Here is a 14,970-nt window from a genome sequence, read left to right as displayed (position 1 = left end):
AATGGTGAGGAGAAGAAAGGTACGCTACTCAACCTTTAAAAGGAAGTGTAAGAGTCCGAGAAGAGTGTTTGTGATGACAATTGTATGCACTCTGCCTAAAAAGACGAATATTTAGTGTATTTATGTAACGATCCGCCCGATTGTTTTGAGAGTTGTAACTTTGTTCTCCCATTTACTGCTTATTTTATGTTTTATAATTGCTATGTGACTTGCCGGGGTAGTTGGTTCGGGTCTGGAGAGGTTTCGGAATAAATTGAGACACTTAACCTCAAGGTTGAAAGTTTAAGTTGAAATGGTTGACTAGATGTTGACTTGTGTATAAACGACTCCGGAATAGAGTTTTGATGGTTCCGTTGGGGAATTTTGGACTTAGGAGTATGTCCGGATTGTGATTTGGAGGTCCGTAGTCGAATTAGGCTTGAAATGACGAAAGTTGGAAATTTGAAAGTTTGACCGAGAGTGGACCTTGAGGGTACCCAGCTTAGATTGGGGTTCCGGGAGTTGGAGTAGGTCCGTAGTGTCATTTGTAACTTGTGTGCAAAATTTGAAATCAATCGGAAGTGATTTGATATGTTTCGGCATCGTTTGTAGAAGTTGGAATTCCTTAGTTTCAATAGGCTTGGATTGGGGTGCGATTCGTGGTTTTAGCGTTGTTTGATGTGATTTGAAGGCTCGACTAAGTTCGTATGGTGTTTTAATACTTGTTGGTATATTTGGTTGAGGTCCCGGGGCCTCGGGCTGAGTTCGGATGATTTTCGGATCAAATTTGGAGTTAAAAGGGGTGTTGTAGCTGAAGCCTTCTGGTGTAATCGCACCTGCGGAGCTTTGGTCGCAGATGCGAGCTCGTAGGTGCGGGCTGGGAAGCGCAGAAGCGACCTAGGACGAAGGTGTGCAGTGGTCGCAGGTGCGAGGCAATTTTCGCACATGCGTGGTCGCAGATGTGGCGTCATGAGCGCAGAAGCAGAGTTGGCCAGTGGGGGAGCTTGCGCAGGTGCGATGGTAATTCCGCACCTGCGATTGCACAGATGCGGAGGCAGGACCGCATAAGCGAAGGGAGCCTTGGGGCATGTCCGCAGAAGCGGAGGATTTTCCGTAAAAGCGAAACCGCATGTGTGGTTAAGTGATCCGCAGAAGCGAAAAGGCTGGGCAGTGTATTCAAAATGAGGGTTATGAGATTTTCTTCATTTTTGAACATTCCAAAGCTCGGGATTAGGCGATTTTGAGAGGAATTTCGAAGGGATTCTTGAGGTAAGTCACTATTGGTTTAATTTGCACAATAATTGTGTTTTCCCATTGATTTTTCCGCCTAGATTGTGTGGTTTTAAGGTGTAATTTAGGGGTTTGAGGCTAGGGATTTAGAGTGTTTAAGTTGGGAATTTGGGTGTCGATTTGGTATTAAATTTTGGTAAATTTAGTATGGTTGGACTCATGGCAGAATGGGCTTCCGAATATTGTAACTTTTACCCGATTCTAAGATGTGGGCCCGTGGGTCAACTTTTGAGTTAGACTTTTTCATTTTTGATTAATAGCTTAGTATTTACTTATGGAATTGATTCCTTTAGCTAGTGTTGATTGCATCGAACTGTTTGTGATTAGATTCAAGGCATTTGGAGGCCGTTTTGCGAGGCAAGGGCTTGTCGGAGTAGGGATTTGCACAACTTGAGGTAAGTAACACTTCTAAATTTGGTTCTAAGGGTATGAAACTCCGAATTTCGTGTTATGCGATTGATGTTAAGGTGATGCACATGCTAGGTGACAGGCATGTGGACGTGCACCGTGTAAACTATGAATAAGTCGATTTTATGGAATTGTGTAGCTATCTTAACTGAACACTTTTCCCGTACTCCATGTGTTAAAGCACTTGAGCTGTAATTTATGCTAGATATCATGTTTAGGCTATATGCTTGTACTGTTGGGACCCACAATGGTCGTTCCTTGCTGTTGAGTTAATTGTTTATTTGCAGTCATGTACTCAGTCGTATCCATCATTCATATCATATCTCAGTTTATATTATTGTACATTGTTACATCTCATATTATTGATTAGGGTTGCTTAGTATGAGCGTTGTGAGCCCGAAATACTAGAGAGATTAATGATTGTGTGAGGCCGAGGGCCTGATTGTGAGTGATAATTTAGGGATCGATCTGCACGCTGCAACATATTTTTATTTACTTATGCCTGGATCTGGCTTATTATAGCGCTTGGGTTAAAGAAGCCCCTCCGGAGTCTGCACCCCCACAGTGAGCGCAGTGGATATTATATTTGGGATGAAGTTCCCTGGCATGGAGTTTCCCTATATATTCACATTTGAGATGGAGTTCCCTCGGCATGGAGTTGCCTATATATTATATTTGGGATGGAGCTCCCTGGACTGAACCTGCCCCGTACTGTACTGAGTGATTGAGTACCCTGAGAGTGTGAGTACTTGAGGTTTCCATTGTAGTGTACCACATACATCATGAACAGTGGCATGTAGGTATAGAAATGTCATATCCCTCCTATCATTCAGAGTTGATCTATTTTACTTGTATTGAGTTTTTATTTAACGAACTTGAAAATATACCTACATTTCTGTACTGTTATTTCTATATTGAACTATAACTGTTGAGTTCGTTACTACTTTCAGTCCAAAGATTAGATTTGTTACTTATTGAGTTAGTTGTACTCATGCTACACCCTGCACCTCGTGTACAGATCAAAGTGTTTCTGGTCACAACGGTTGCTGAGTTGCGGAGTTCGGACATTCGGAGATCATTGAGGTTGCTGCTGGGGGTTCACAGACCTTGACTCTCCTCCCTTATCTTTCATTTTATTTTTCTAGACGGTGTACCAAACAATAATTTTATGTAGATACTCATGTACTCGGTGACACCCTGATTTTGGGAGAGATTTTGTATTGAGTTATAATTTCCTATTATGTTTTTAAAAGAATTTTTCTTTAATTTATAAACTGTTGTTCGTATCTTTCAAAGATTTAAAGTGTTGGAAATGTCTGAGCAGTCGGCTTGCCTAGTACTATGATAAGAGCCATTACGACAGTTTGGTTTTGGGTCGTGACAAGTTGGTATCAGAGCCTAGGTTATATAGTTTTCATGAGTCATGAGCAAGTTTAGTAGAGTCTTGCGGATTGGTATGGAGACGTATATACTTATCTTCGAGAGGCTGTCGAACCCTTAAGAAAGATCACATTCTTGTATTCTTGTCGTGTTGATTTGTTGACTCCGGTCACTAAATTTTTATAGTTATAATCTCTTACAGATGGTGAGGACACATGCTATCGGTTAGGACATACAACCACAAGTACCACCAGCTACGGCCACGAGAGACCGAGATCGCGGTAGGGGCAAAGGTGCAGCTCGTACGTCAGCTAGAGTAGCACCTGCAGATCCACCAGTTGATCCAGCTCAGGAACAAGTACCCGATATGGTTGAGCTAGTGGGGCCAGCCCAGGCACCGTTGTGCCCATTGTGATTCCAGGCCTTCAGGAGGCTTTGGCTCAGATTTTGACTGTGTGCACTAGCCTTGCTCAGGCGATTTCTATTCCGGCTGTAGCAACCACTTCTCAGGACGAGGGAGGTACTCAGGCTCCCGCCGCCCATACTCCAGAGCAGATGATGCAAGGACTTCAGACACCAGGTGTACCACCAGCCCAGCTGGTTGCAGCTGCTTAGGCCTAGGTGGGTCCCATTATGACTGGTGATGAGCAGAGGAGACTAGAAAGATTTGGGAGACTTCAGCCTCCATCATTCAGTGGGGCTGAGTTTGAGGATGCCCAGGACATTTTGGACAGGTGCCAATTGATTCTTCGCACGACAGGTATTCTGGAGACCAGTGGGGTCTCATTCACTACTTTTCAGTTTACTGGGACTGCCTTCCGATGGTGGGAGGCTTATGAGAGGCGCATATCGGTCGGTGCAGCACCACTTACATGGGGTGAGTTCTCCGTTCTCTTCTTGGAGAAGTTTGTTCCATAGTCTTGCAGGCAGGAGCTGCGTAAACAGTTTGAGCAGCTACGTCAGGATGGCATGTCTGTGACCCAGTACGAGAATAGGTTTTCCGAGTTGGCTTGTCACGCAGTTTGGTTGGTTCCCATAGATAGGTAGAGGATTAGGAGGTTCATTGATTGCGCATATGCGGAGGCAGGACCGCAGAAGTGAAGGGAGCCTTAGGGCATGTCTGCAGAAGCGGAGGATTTTCCGCAAAAGCGGAACCGCATATGTGGTTAAGTGATCCGCAGAAGAGAAAAGGCTGGGGCAGTGTATTAAAAACGAGGGTTTCGAGATTTTCTGCATTTTTGAACATTCCAAGCTCGGGATTAGGCAATTTTGATAGGGATTTCGAAGGGATTCTTGAGGTAAGTCACTTGCGGTTTAATTTGCTCAATAATTGTATTTCCCCATTTATTTTCCCACCTAGATTATGTGATTTTAAGGTATAATTTGGGGGTTTGAGGCTAGGGATTTGGAAAGTTTAAATTGGGATTTGGGTGTCGATTTGGTGTTGGATTTTGGTAAATTTAGTATGGTTGGACTCATGGCGGAATGAGCTTCCGAATATTGTGAATTTTACCTGATTTTAAAACGTGGGCCCGGGGGCCGACTTTTGAGTTGAATTTCTGATTTTTGATTTATAGCTTAGTATTTACTTGTGGAATTGATTCCTTTAGCTAGTGTTGATTGTAGCGAACTGTTTGTGACTAGATTCGAGGTATTTGGAGGCCGTTTCGCGTGACAATGGCTTGTTGGAGTAGGGATTTGCACAGCTTGAGTTAAGTAACACTTCAAAACTTGGTTATGAGGATATGGAACCTCGAATTATGTGTTATACGATTGACGTTGAGGTGACGTACATGCTAGGTGATTTCATGAAATTGTGTAGCTACCTTAACTGAACACTTTTACCGTACTCCTTGTGTTAGAACACTCGAGCTGTAATTTATGCTAGAAATCATGTTTAGGCTATATGCTGGTACTGTTGGGACCCACAGTGGTCGTTCCTTGCTGTTGAGTTAATTGTTTAATTGCAGTTATATACTCAGTCGTATCCATCATTCATATCATATCTCAGTTTCTGTTATTGTACATTGTTACATCTCGTATTATTGATTAAGGCTGCTTAGTATGAGCGTTGTGAGCCCGAGAGACTGGAGAGATTAATGATTGAGTGAGGTCGAGGGCCTGATTGTGAGTGATAATTTAGGGATCGGGTTGCACGCCGCAACATGTTTTTATTTACTTATGCCTGAATCTGGCTTATTATAGCGCTTGGGCTGAAGGAGCCCCTCCGGAGCCTACACCCCCACAGTGAGTGCAGTGGATATTATATTTAGGATGGAGTTCCCTGGCATGGAGTTTCCCTATATATTCACATTTGGGATGGAGTTCCCTGGGCATGGAGTTACCTATACATTATATTTGGGATGGAGTTCCCTAGGGTAAACCTGCCCCATACTGTACTGAGTGATTGAGTACCTTGAGAGTGTGAGTACGCGAGGCTTCCATTGTAGTATACCACATACAACATGCACAGTGGCATGTAGGTATAGAAATGTCATATCTCTCCTATCATTTAGAGTTGATCTAATTTACTTGTATTGAGTTTTTATTTGATGAACTTGAAAATATGCCTACATTTCTGCACTATTATATCTATATTGAACCGTACATGCTGAGTTCGTCACTACGTTCAGTCTGAAGGTTAGATTTGTTATTTATTGAGTTGGTTGTACTCACGCTACCCTCTGCACCTCGTGTGCAGATCCAGGTGTTTCCGGTCACGACGGTTGCTGAGTTGCTGAGTCCGGACATCCGGAGATCATTAAGGTAGCTGTTGGGCGTTCGTAGACCTTGACTCTCCTTCCTTATCTTTCATTTTATTTTTCTAGATGGTGTACCAAACTATATCTTTATGTAGATGCTCATCTACTCGGTGACACCCTGGATTTGGGAGAGATTTTGTATTGAGTTATGACTTCCTATTATGCTTTTAAAAGATTTTTCCTTTAATTAAACTGTTGTTCGTATCTTTCAAAGATTTAAAGTGTTGAAAATGTCTGAGTAGTCAATTTGCCTAATAATATGATAGGTGACATCACGACAGGTTGATTTTGGGTATTGAAAATTTACTAAATGATGCTACTGCCAATGCTGATCTTTCTACCTTCAAAATCTCATTATCAGAACTCATAGCTAAATAGTGAACCATGCCATTACTAATATTAATTTATTTTCTATTTAATTCTACCTACCTGTCCAACTTCCAAAGCAAACCTTAGAATTTTAAATACGATAATGAAACCTCTAGAAGAAATATAGTAAAGGAGGAAAAAAATGAAAAAGATAAACTGTCTTTTCTTCATTCCAATGGAAGGAACCAGTCATCCGAGTTGTATGGTGTTTTGACCAAAAAGAACTTGCGCAATTCATGTGTATATATTGTTATTACTATAATTTATTTTTTCATATAGATTGGTATCTAAACTTTTTATCAATTTAAGGTGATCGTAAAATATACAAATAATACTATGAATGTCCTCTCTATTTCCATCTTCCCATTATTCGCCGTCCCCCTCTACTAAAAAGATCTTGAACGTAAGCACAAACCATACATCTCGCAATAGACAAATGAATTCCAGCAAGCTCGACTGTAAATTTGTGTAGATTTTCAAAATGAACTTCATCCATTCCCCTTGGTTTTGCACTATACGCTTATTAGTAAAACTGATATATTTTCCTAGGAAATATGAGGTTTTTATAGATAAACAAATATTATGACATGGCTAAGATCATAAAATTTAAAAGTTTTAAAGCTACACAAATATTATAACATGTTTAACCTCATAAATTTTAAAAATTAGTGAGTATGGCCGCGCTTCGCGCAATCGTTAAAAATTATACTATATAATATTATCAAATAATTTCAGTGTTGTTATATTTTTATAATAATAAATTAATCTATATTTTTCAATGATAATGTCACATGTTGTTCTTGATATAATTGCATTCTCAAGGTTAATTGCTATACTCTTATATCCTCCTGCGTAGCTTTTTTTATTTTTATTTGTATGGTTGTATAGAACCTTCAACTCCACAACGTACATTATACTCTTTCCAAAAACCTTATCAATGAAGGCTGAAATTATAGTGCAATATCTTTCTTGACATATGAAAATAGTATTGTTTAATTAATTAAGACAATTTCCAAATGAGAGAGAACATAAATTTTAAAACACTAAATAAAAATTGAGAAAATGTCACTTTTTAAATATTAAAAAAAAAATCAACAAAAATTTTATTTTTTGATGTAATTAATATTTTTATATTTTTATGATATTATCTTAATTTCAAGAATATAAATAAACAATCAAGGTAAAAACATCAAAGAATAGGCTATTCGTTCATAGCAATTGCACTATTTCAACGTAAATTACAGAGTCCACCATTTTTCAAAGTAAAAGAGAAAGACGTAGAAGCCCTAAATCCCACTTTGCTCCGATTAGGCCATTTTTGAAAATTTTCTCTAATATATATTTCCTCCAACAATATCTAGAAGAGTAATAATAATCTATTGATACGTAATATATTTTCAGGTTTTGTAAAAAATTAGCAAAATGTACAGGATACTTCCAGTTAGAGTGCATCAATATTAAAATTTTATTAACAAATATATTAAGATAAACAAAAGTATTCCCGCGAAAGAATGAGATCACCGGGAGAATCCAATTACATATATCCTCTCCATTCAAATTGTAAGTTGGAAGATTTTTTTTTTTAAAAAAAGAGCTCAGAGTACAAAGTATCCCGTGTTCACGCAGGGTCCGAGGAAAGACCGCATCCGAGGGGTGTGCTATAGACAACCTACCCGAATGCAAACATTAATGACTACTTTCACGGCTTGAACTCGTGACCTATATGTCATATAGAGACAACTTTACAGTTGATCCAGTTACGCAAAACATCTTTACATTCTAATGGATATTCATACACATACATGTAACTTATTGGTTTAATTGTACTAAAGGTTCCACAAATTTAATAAAAAATAGTTTCATACATATATACGAATACAAACACTTTATGAGAAGAAAGCAAGAAAACAAACTCTATGGATATATAACTATAAACATATTTTATCTTTGTGGGTGTCGCATCTCTTCAACAGTCAATCACTGTATAATACAACATTCTGCAGTAACTTCCTCTCCTGATTAGATGTGCAGTTAAGTTTCGATCATTCAATATGAATAGGGGCGGAGCCACAGAGCAGGCTATGAGTTCAGCCGAACTCATTAACTTTTGTTTAAATCTTGTATTTTTCTTTTAAAAATTTATTAGTTATGCACAAATAATTAACTTAAAACCCAGTAACTTAAAAGGATTAGAATCCCAAATCCATAAACTTGAAATCTTAAAGGGATGAAATCAGTTTCTTTCGCTATGTCCAGTGATGTTCTTTCTTAACCATAAGTTCCATAGAGAGGAGGAGAAAAACAGGAAGTTCAATAGTCATTGAGAAATCAATTCTTCTTATCGAGAAAAAAAAAAGCTTGAAGCAGAAATAATTTGCCTGAACCAGTCTAGTCAATGATTTAACGTTACACATTAGTAAGCATTTATCTTCTTAAGGGAGAGGACTCAATGCTATATATGACTTGTCCTTATTACTACAATCCTTTATTATCTTCACTATTATTTATTGTCCTCATTGGTATATTAATTTCAACATTGAGTAAACATTAAATTCTATTAAAATATTTATGACAAAAATGAGAAAAAGGATAATATCATTGTTGTATTCTACCTCACTTACTCTTAGACCAAACAAAATGTTCACCACTTTAATTTAAAAGAAGGAAGAAGAGAACCCAAACAAAGCTGATAATTCAAGCCATTTTCAGTAAATGATTTGATTGTTCTAAACCAACTTATTGAATTTAGTATTTAACCTTTACATACCCTTTTTCTTCACTTAGCTCTCATACTGAATAAGTGATACTTAATAGCACTCCTCTCTTCCTGAGTAGAGCAAAACTGTAGAAAAAAAGAGATTAGTTTGTTGAGTTCTTGTACGATGAGATCAATTTTGATTGTTTCATGACATCAACTCTAACGTGTAACTTCACGTCTCAATTTGTTGATGGAATAATTCATATTCTGAATAAACCATAAGACCGTAAGAAGCTTGTAAAGGACATACTAAAAACACAGCAATTTGGTTTCGTTTGACAAAAACTTTTCAGTTGGGTCTGGGCTTGGCTATGTTTTGACTACCGTCTAGTCTTCTTCAATAAGACTGTTGGTGTTTTTAATAATGACTACTTTTATTTTTAATTTTATAAATAACATAAAGCAAAAAAAGGTAGAAAGATTAAAAAAAGAAAGAAAAGATAAATTAGATCCGTAAAGAGTATTAACACACCAAAAAGGAGGAGTTCCACATTAACAGGATGAAGCCATGTGAATTAAGAAGATAATTCACACCTCTGCCTTTGTAAGGATAGTAAGCATGGTGGTTAGTAATTTACCTGCGCGTTCTTACTACCGCATTAAAATAGGAAAGAGAACAAACTAATCCTAAAAAATTAAAGAGGATGAGAAAATCAAGAAGAAATAAAGAATCTACGTAAATAGGCAATCAAAGGAAAATTTCATTCATTCACAAAGAACATGTAATAAAAGTAATTGCAATTCATAAACCCTATCGGCAATAAAAAATGAAAAGTCAATTCTAGAATAAAATGCAATAAAAGTCAAATATTTGGATTAAGCCAATTACTTGCTCATGGTCCAAGTCATCTAAGGAGCAAAACGTAGATAAACTTCTGTCCAAATAATCTGCAAATAATATCAACATTTAACCATGTTGCTGCTTCATAAGGTATATATAAATTAAAATTTACTGGATAAAATATATCAAAAGAAAGGAAGATGAAAGAGAGAATATTGTTGCAAGGCTCATCGCTCCGGATAAACGTAAAGGACTATTATGAGGAAAATTCGATAAAAGTGAGAACAAAATTCGAGATAAATTTCTGTACAAATAATCTGCAAATAATATCAAGAGTTAACCATTACTAACTATAAAGAGAGATAAAATAGCAGCAAAGATAAAAGAGAACAAACATAAGTTTATGTCAAAACGGTCTGCAAATAATATCATGTCTTAACCATTAGTAAATAGAAAGCTAGATAAAATACCAACAAAACATAAAGGTGAATAAACAAATCTTGAAACCAAGAAGAAGGGATTAACCTTGGGTAGTTGGGAGAAAGAAGAGAAGAGAGAGATTTAGATCTAGCAAATGAGAAAAGAAGAAAAGAGAAGAAGACGTTAATGAAAAAGAAGCCCTGGGCCTCTGGCGTGGAAGGAGGATGGATAAGAAGATGAGATATGTAGTAGTTAACATGACTTTTAAAAGTGTCTTTTCAATTAAGATGACTTTTAAAAATGACTTTTCAGAATTTTAATAGAGACTTAATAAAGGGAATAGGCAAAAATTTATGAAAAAAGATAAATATGAATAATAATTTTTAAGAGATGCCATGTCACTTTGTCAAGTCCCTCCTTAATATATTTATATAAATTTTTATTTCTTTCTTAAACTCTACGTATAGTCAAATTATGCCAAACATGTTGAAACATAGGTAGTATGATAAGATCTTAAAATCGTTCTTTCATAAAGTTCAGATCACAGATATCTCAAAATAGATTATTCTGATAAATAATTGCTCGCACAATCCATGTGATTGAAAATAATCTCAATCATTTTATTTTGGATTAGAGGAGTGGGGCGAAAAGATTGATGAGAGTGAGATTTTGTTTTTCTAGATGGTATTACTGTGTTAAATGAATAATATGAGATTAATAAATGTTAATTGTCCTTTCTGAGTGCAAAAGATAGACTATCTATGCATCTGTCCTGGATAATTGACTGAAAGGGAAGTAGAAAAGAGGAGAAGACAATGTCCTCGCATTCTTGGAGTTGGGATGAGTAATCTGTGCTCGAAGAGTGAGACTGAGATTTTGAGTCTACAATCTGACAATGCATTTATCGAACTTTTGAATTATCATATGTTATTTCCTTCTACCTGTGACGATCCGGAAATCCGACCCCGAGTCCGTAATGACGCTTAATATTTTACTTGCTAGGTAAGTCAATATTAACTAAATTACTTAATCAGCTTTAACAATTATTACAGGGTGATGATAATTATCGATTAATAAACTCAGTAATGAACACAATGTTAATATAAATAACGCGATGCTAAACTATTCCAGAAATTTAGAGTCACAAGTACATAAGCAACTAGAATACTACAAATATGTTCTGAAATAAAGTACAACTGTTTGAAACTAAATAAACAGTAAAACATAATAGAAGGGGGTTTCATGAACTGCGAACGCCATCATTCTACCTCAAGTCTACCAAAGCAGCTGAATCTGAACAGTCTCGCTACGCGCCGCTTGGACTAACACCGGTATTTACACAAGAAGTATAGAAGTGTAGCATGAGTACAACCGATCACATATACTTTCTAAGTGCCGGGCCTAACCTCGACGAAGTATTGATGAGGCTATGAATTATTAGGGTTGTAGGTTAGGAGGTAGTTGAGTCGTGCCTTACTTCGTACCATGGTGGGACTAGCCATGTAGGGTTTTTGTCTAAGATAGCTAGTGGGAATGTTGTGGCTTACTATTTCGCTTTTCAGTGCATGTCCTATTTACTAGCTATCGCTTTTGCTTTGCATCTTTCTTCTAAATTTCATGGTGTTCCTATTTTTCTTATGACTGTTGTGGTGATACTAATATTTACTAATATTGTCTCCCTTTGCTTTGCATCTTTCTTCTGGATTTCATGGTGTTCCTATTTATCCTATGATTGTTGTTGTGATACAATATTGTCTCCCTTTTTATCCTTTTGTCTTTTTATTTTTTGAGCCGAGGGTTTTTCGGAAACAGTCTCTCTACTCCTTCGGGGTAGGGGTAAGGTCTGCGTAAACACTACTCTCCCCAATCCCATTAGTAGAATTTTACTGGGTTGTTGTTGTTGTTGTTGTATGACAAGACACTCATAATAAACCTGTACGAAGCAATAATAGCAGAAACATGAACGGAATATAAACAGTAAACTCAAGTAACCGGACCCATAGGTCAACTACTAGAGGGCCCCGTTGCGGTATCTAGTAGTCAACTTGTCAAAACAATACGGTACAGTTACAACAGTCAAACACAATAAAATAAGTCTTCTCCGTTGCGGCATGTAACCCGATCTACAAATATATATATATGAATATCCATTCTTCACCGTTGCAGCGCACAACCCTATCCACAAATATATCAAGAAAATGCCATTGCAGCGTGCAATCTGATCCCACCATATCATCATCCGCCCATATCGTATTATGCACTTATCTTAATATCATATCATTTCAATACAGTTGGGGCGTGCAACCCGATACCAAACAATAATACCAATATCCGTTGCAGCATACAACCCGGTCCCACATAATAATAATTGAAACATATAACTACAACCAACTACGACGCCTCCCAAAATAAAACGTAATAGAGGGGTTACATGGATAAAGACATAGCGGGTAAATGTGGCTATCTAATAACACGCAAGTTAGAAAGGTAAGTAAAGGCAGTCAATAAATAAATACACGGATACAAGTAAAACAATTAGCAATTAAGACATGTAATGAATAAAGGTATGATTTTAATACGTAAAGGCAAATAGCAACTAAAGCATTTAACAAGTAATAACATGGATCAAATAAAGGCATAAAATAATTAAAAACAATAAATAAATATTCCAATCCGCATGCTTAACCCATGACTAAGCATATACACTCGTTACCTTGCATATAAGGCGTCCCCACACATAAATCAAGTAGCAAATAAGTCAATCAAATCCTAATTACCTCACTCCGCAGTCAACCACGACCTTGCCTTTCGAACAAGCCTCCAAACCAACCAAATATAGCAAATTATCGATCAAACAATTCCAAATAGGCTTTAAAAACTACCCACGAATGATAAGGGTTCATTCTTTGATGAATTTAAAAAAGGCAACAAAAGTCAACCTCGGGCTCGCTTAGTTAGAATCTGAGATCAGGACCAAAATCCGATTACCATTTACCCCCGAGCCGATTATGTGATTTATTTCAAAATCCGACCTCAATTTGAGGTCTAAATCTCAATTTTCTAAAATTTCTAATTTCTACCCAAATCCCTAATTTATACCATGAAAATCCTAGATTTGATGTTGAAAACACATGAAAAGTATTGGGTAATTGAAGGGAAATTAATTAAAGTTGCTTACCAATAATTTTGGTAAGAAGAAACTCTTGAAAAATCGCTTCTAAAGTCTTTAGGATTGATAAATGGTATAAAATGAGTGAAGTCCCGATTTTTCCCTCTTTTACCATGCTGCAGATGTCGCAATTGTGAACTCTTGTTCGCAATTGCAACCATCGCAAATGCGAATCACAGGTCGCAAATGCGAACTGTGCATCAGAAGACCAGAAGTCCCAAATGTGATAATTTGTTCGCAAATGCAAATTGTCTCCCCTTCGCAAATGCGAAGCTATCCTAAGTTGTCAGGAGTGACAAATGCAACCAAGATGCTCTATAACAATACAATCGTTCATTTTGAGCATTTGCAATCCGTTCAGCTGTTTGAAGTCTTGGGTAGCTTCATATGATGTATTATCACTTATGTGAATCAGTGGTTTTGATATTCAGGTGATTCAGGATTGATTTGGAAGAATGATTCTCAACTAGGAAGCTTTAAGTTGGAAGAGTTGACCAAGTTTGACTTTTGTGTATTTGACCCCGGATCAGAGTTTTGATGGTTCCGTTAGGTCCGGATGGTTATTTTGGACTTGGACGTATGCCTGGATTTGCATTTGGATGTTTCTAGAAGGTTTCTGTACTATTTGGCGAATGTTGGCAATTTGAAGATTTGGAATATTTATAGGTTTGACCGAGAGTTGACTTTGATGATATTTGGTTCAAAGTTTTGTTATGGGAATTGGAATAGGTCAGTTATGTGATTTGGAACTTGTGTGCAAAATTTGAGTTCATTCCGAGTTTATTTGATATGGTTCGACACGAGTTTTGGAAGTTGATAATTCAAAAGTTCATCAAGTTTGATTTGGGGTGCGATTTATGGTTTTGATGTTGTTATGTGTGATTTGGGGCCTCGAGTAGGTCTGTGTTATATTTTGGAACTTGTTGGTATATTCGGACTGGGTCCCGAGGGGCTCGGGCGAGTTTCGGACGTGGTTCAGATCATTTTGGAACTTATTGGTTAATGTTAGTTTTGGCTAAGTTCTGGAGTGACCGCACCTACAAAAATTTGGGCACAGGTGCAGAGCGCAGATGCGTCAGGTATAGCGCAGAGGCACAAAATGGAGCTGGGATCAGGAGATCGCAGATGCAGGACTGGGCCGCATCTGCGAAAGCCCTGAAGCGGGTCATTTGGGCGCAGAAGCGAAATCTTGCGCAGGAGCAGAATAAGGCTCGCACATGCGATGTCGCAGAAGCGAAAATATTTCCGCAGGTGCGAGGGGCCTGGCTTAGGTGATTTTCCACATAATCGGAGGTGATGTCACTAAAGCGATGCCGCAGGTGTGGCATTTTGCCTACAAATGCGGAAGTGCTGGGCAGAAAACATATATATTGAGGGTTTGTTCGATTTATCATATTTTGAGTTATGGAGCTCGGATTTAGGCGATTTTGGAGGCAATCTTCACCACATGGATTGAGGTAAGTGTTTTCTACTCGGTTTGGATTATATTATGTGATTCCATCATCAATGTTGGCATTTGATTGATGATTTCAAAAGAGAAATTGGGGATTTTTGTCTAAACTCTCCTAAAGTGAATTTTTGAGTTTTGAATATCTATTTGGAGTCAGATTTGAGTGAAGTTAGTATTGTTGGACTCGTAATTGAATGGATTTTT

At 37.5% G+C, this 14,970-nt stretch overlaps 1 long non-coding RNA gene across 1 annotated transcript; it reads right to left on the bottom strand.

The window, feature by feature from the left end:
• Positions 1-8,771: 8,771 nt before the first annotated feature.
• On the bottom strand, positions 8,772-10,376 carry LOC107791284 (uncharacterized). Its single transcript, XR_012699533.1, has 2 exons — positions 9,776-10,376; positions 8,772-9,030 (listed from the first exon to the last, which is right to left on the bottom strand). It is a non-coding gene; the product is annotated as an uncharacterized LOC107791284 (long non-coding RNA).
• Between the last annotated feature and the right edge of the window lie 4,594 nt (positions 10,377-14,970).

The sequence above is a fragment of the Nicotiana tabacum genome, chromosome 15 (genome assembly GCF_000715075.1).
Source record: "Nicotiana tabacum cultivar K326 chromosome 15, ASM71507v2, whole genome shotgun sequence".
NCBI lineage: Eukaryota > Viridiplantae > Streptophyta > Magnoliopsida > Solanales > Solanaceae > Nicotiana > Nicotiana tabacum.
Note: the sequence above shows the minus strand (reverse complement) of the source record. Positions and strands in the feature narration are given on the sequence as shown.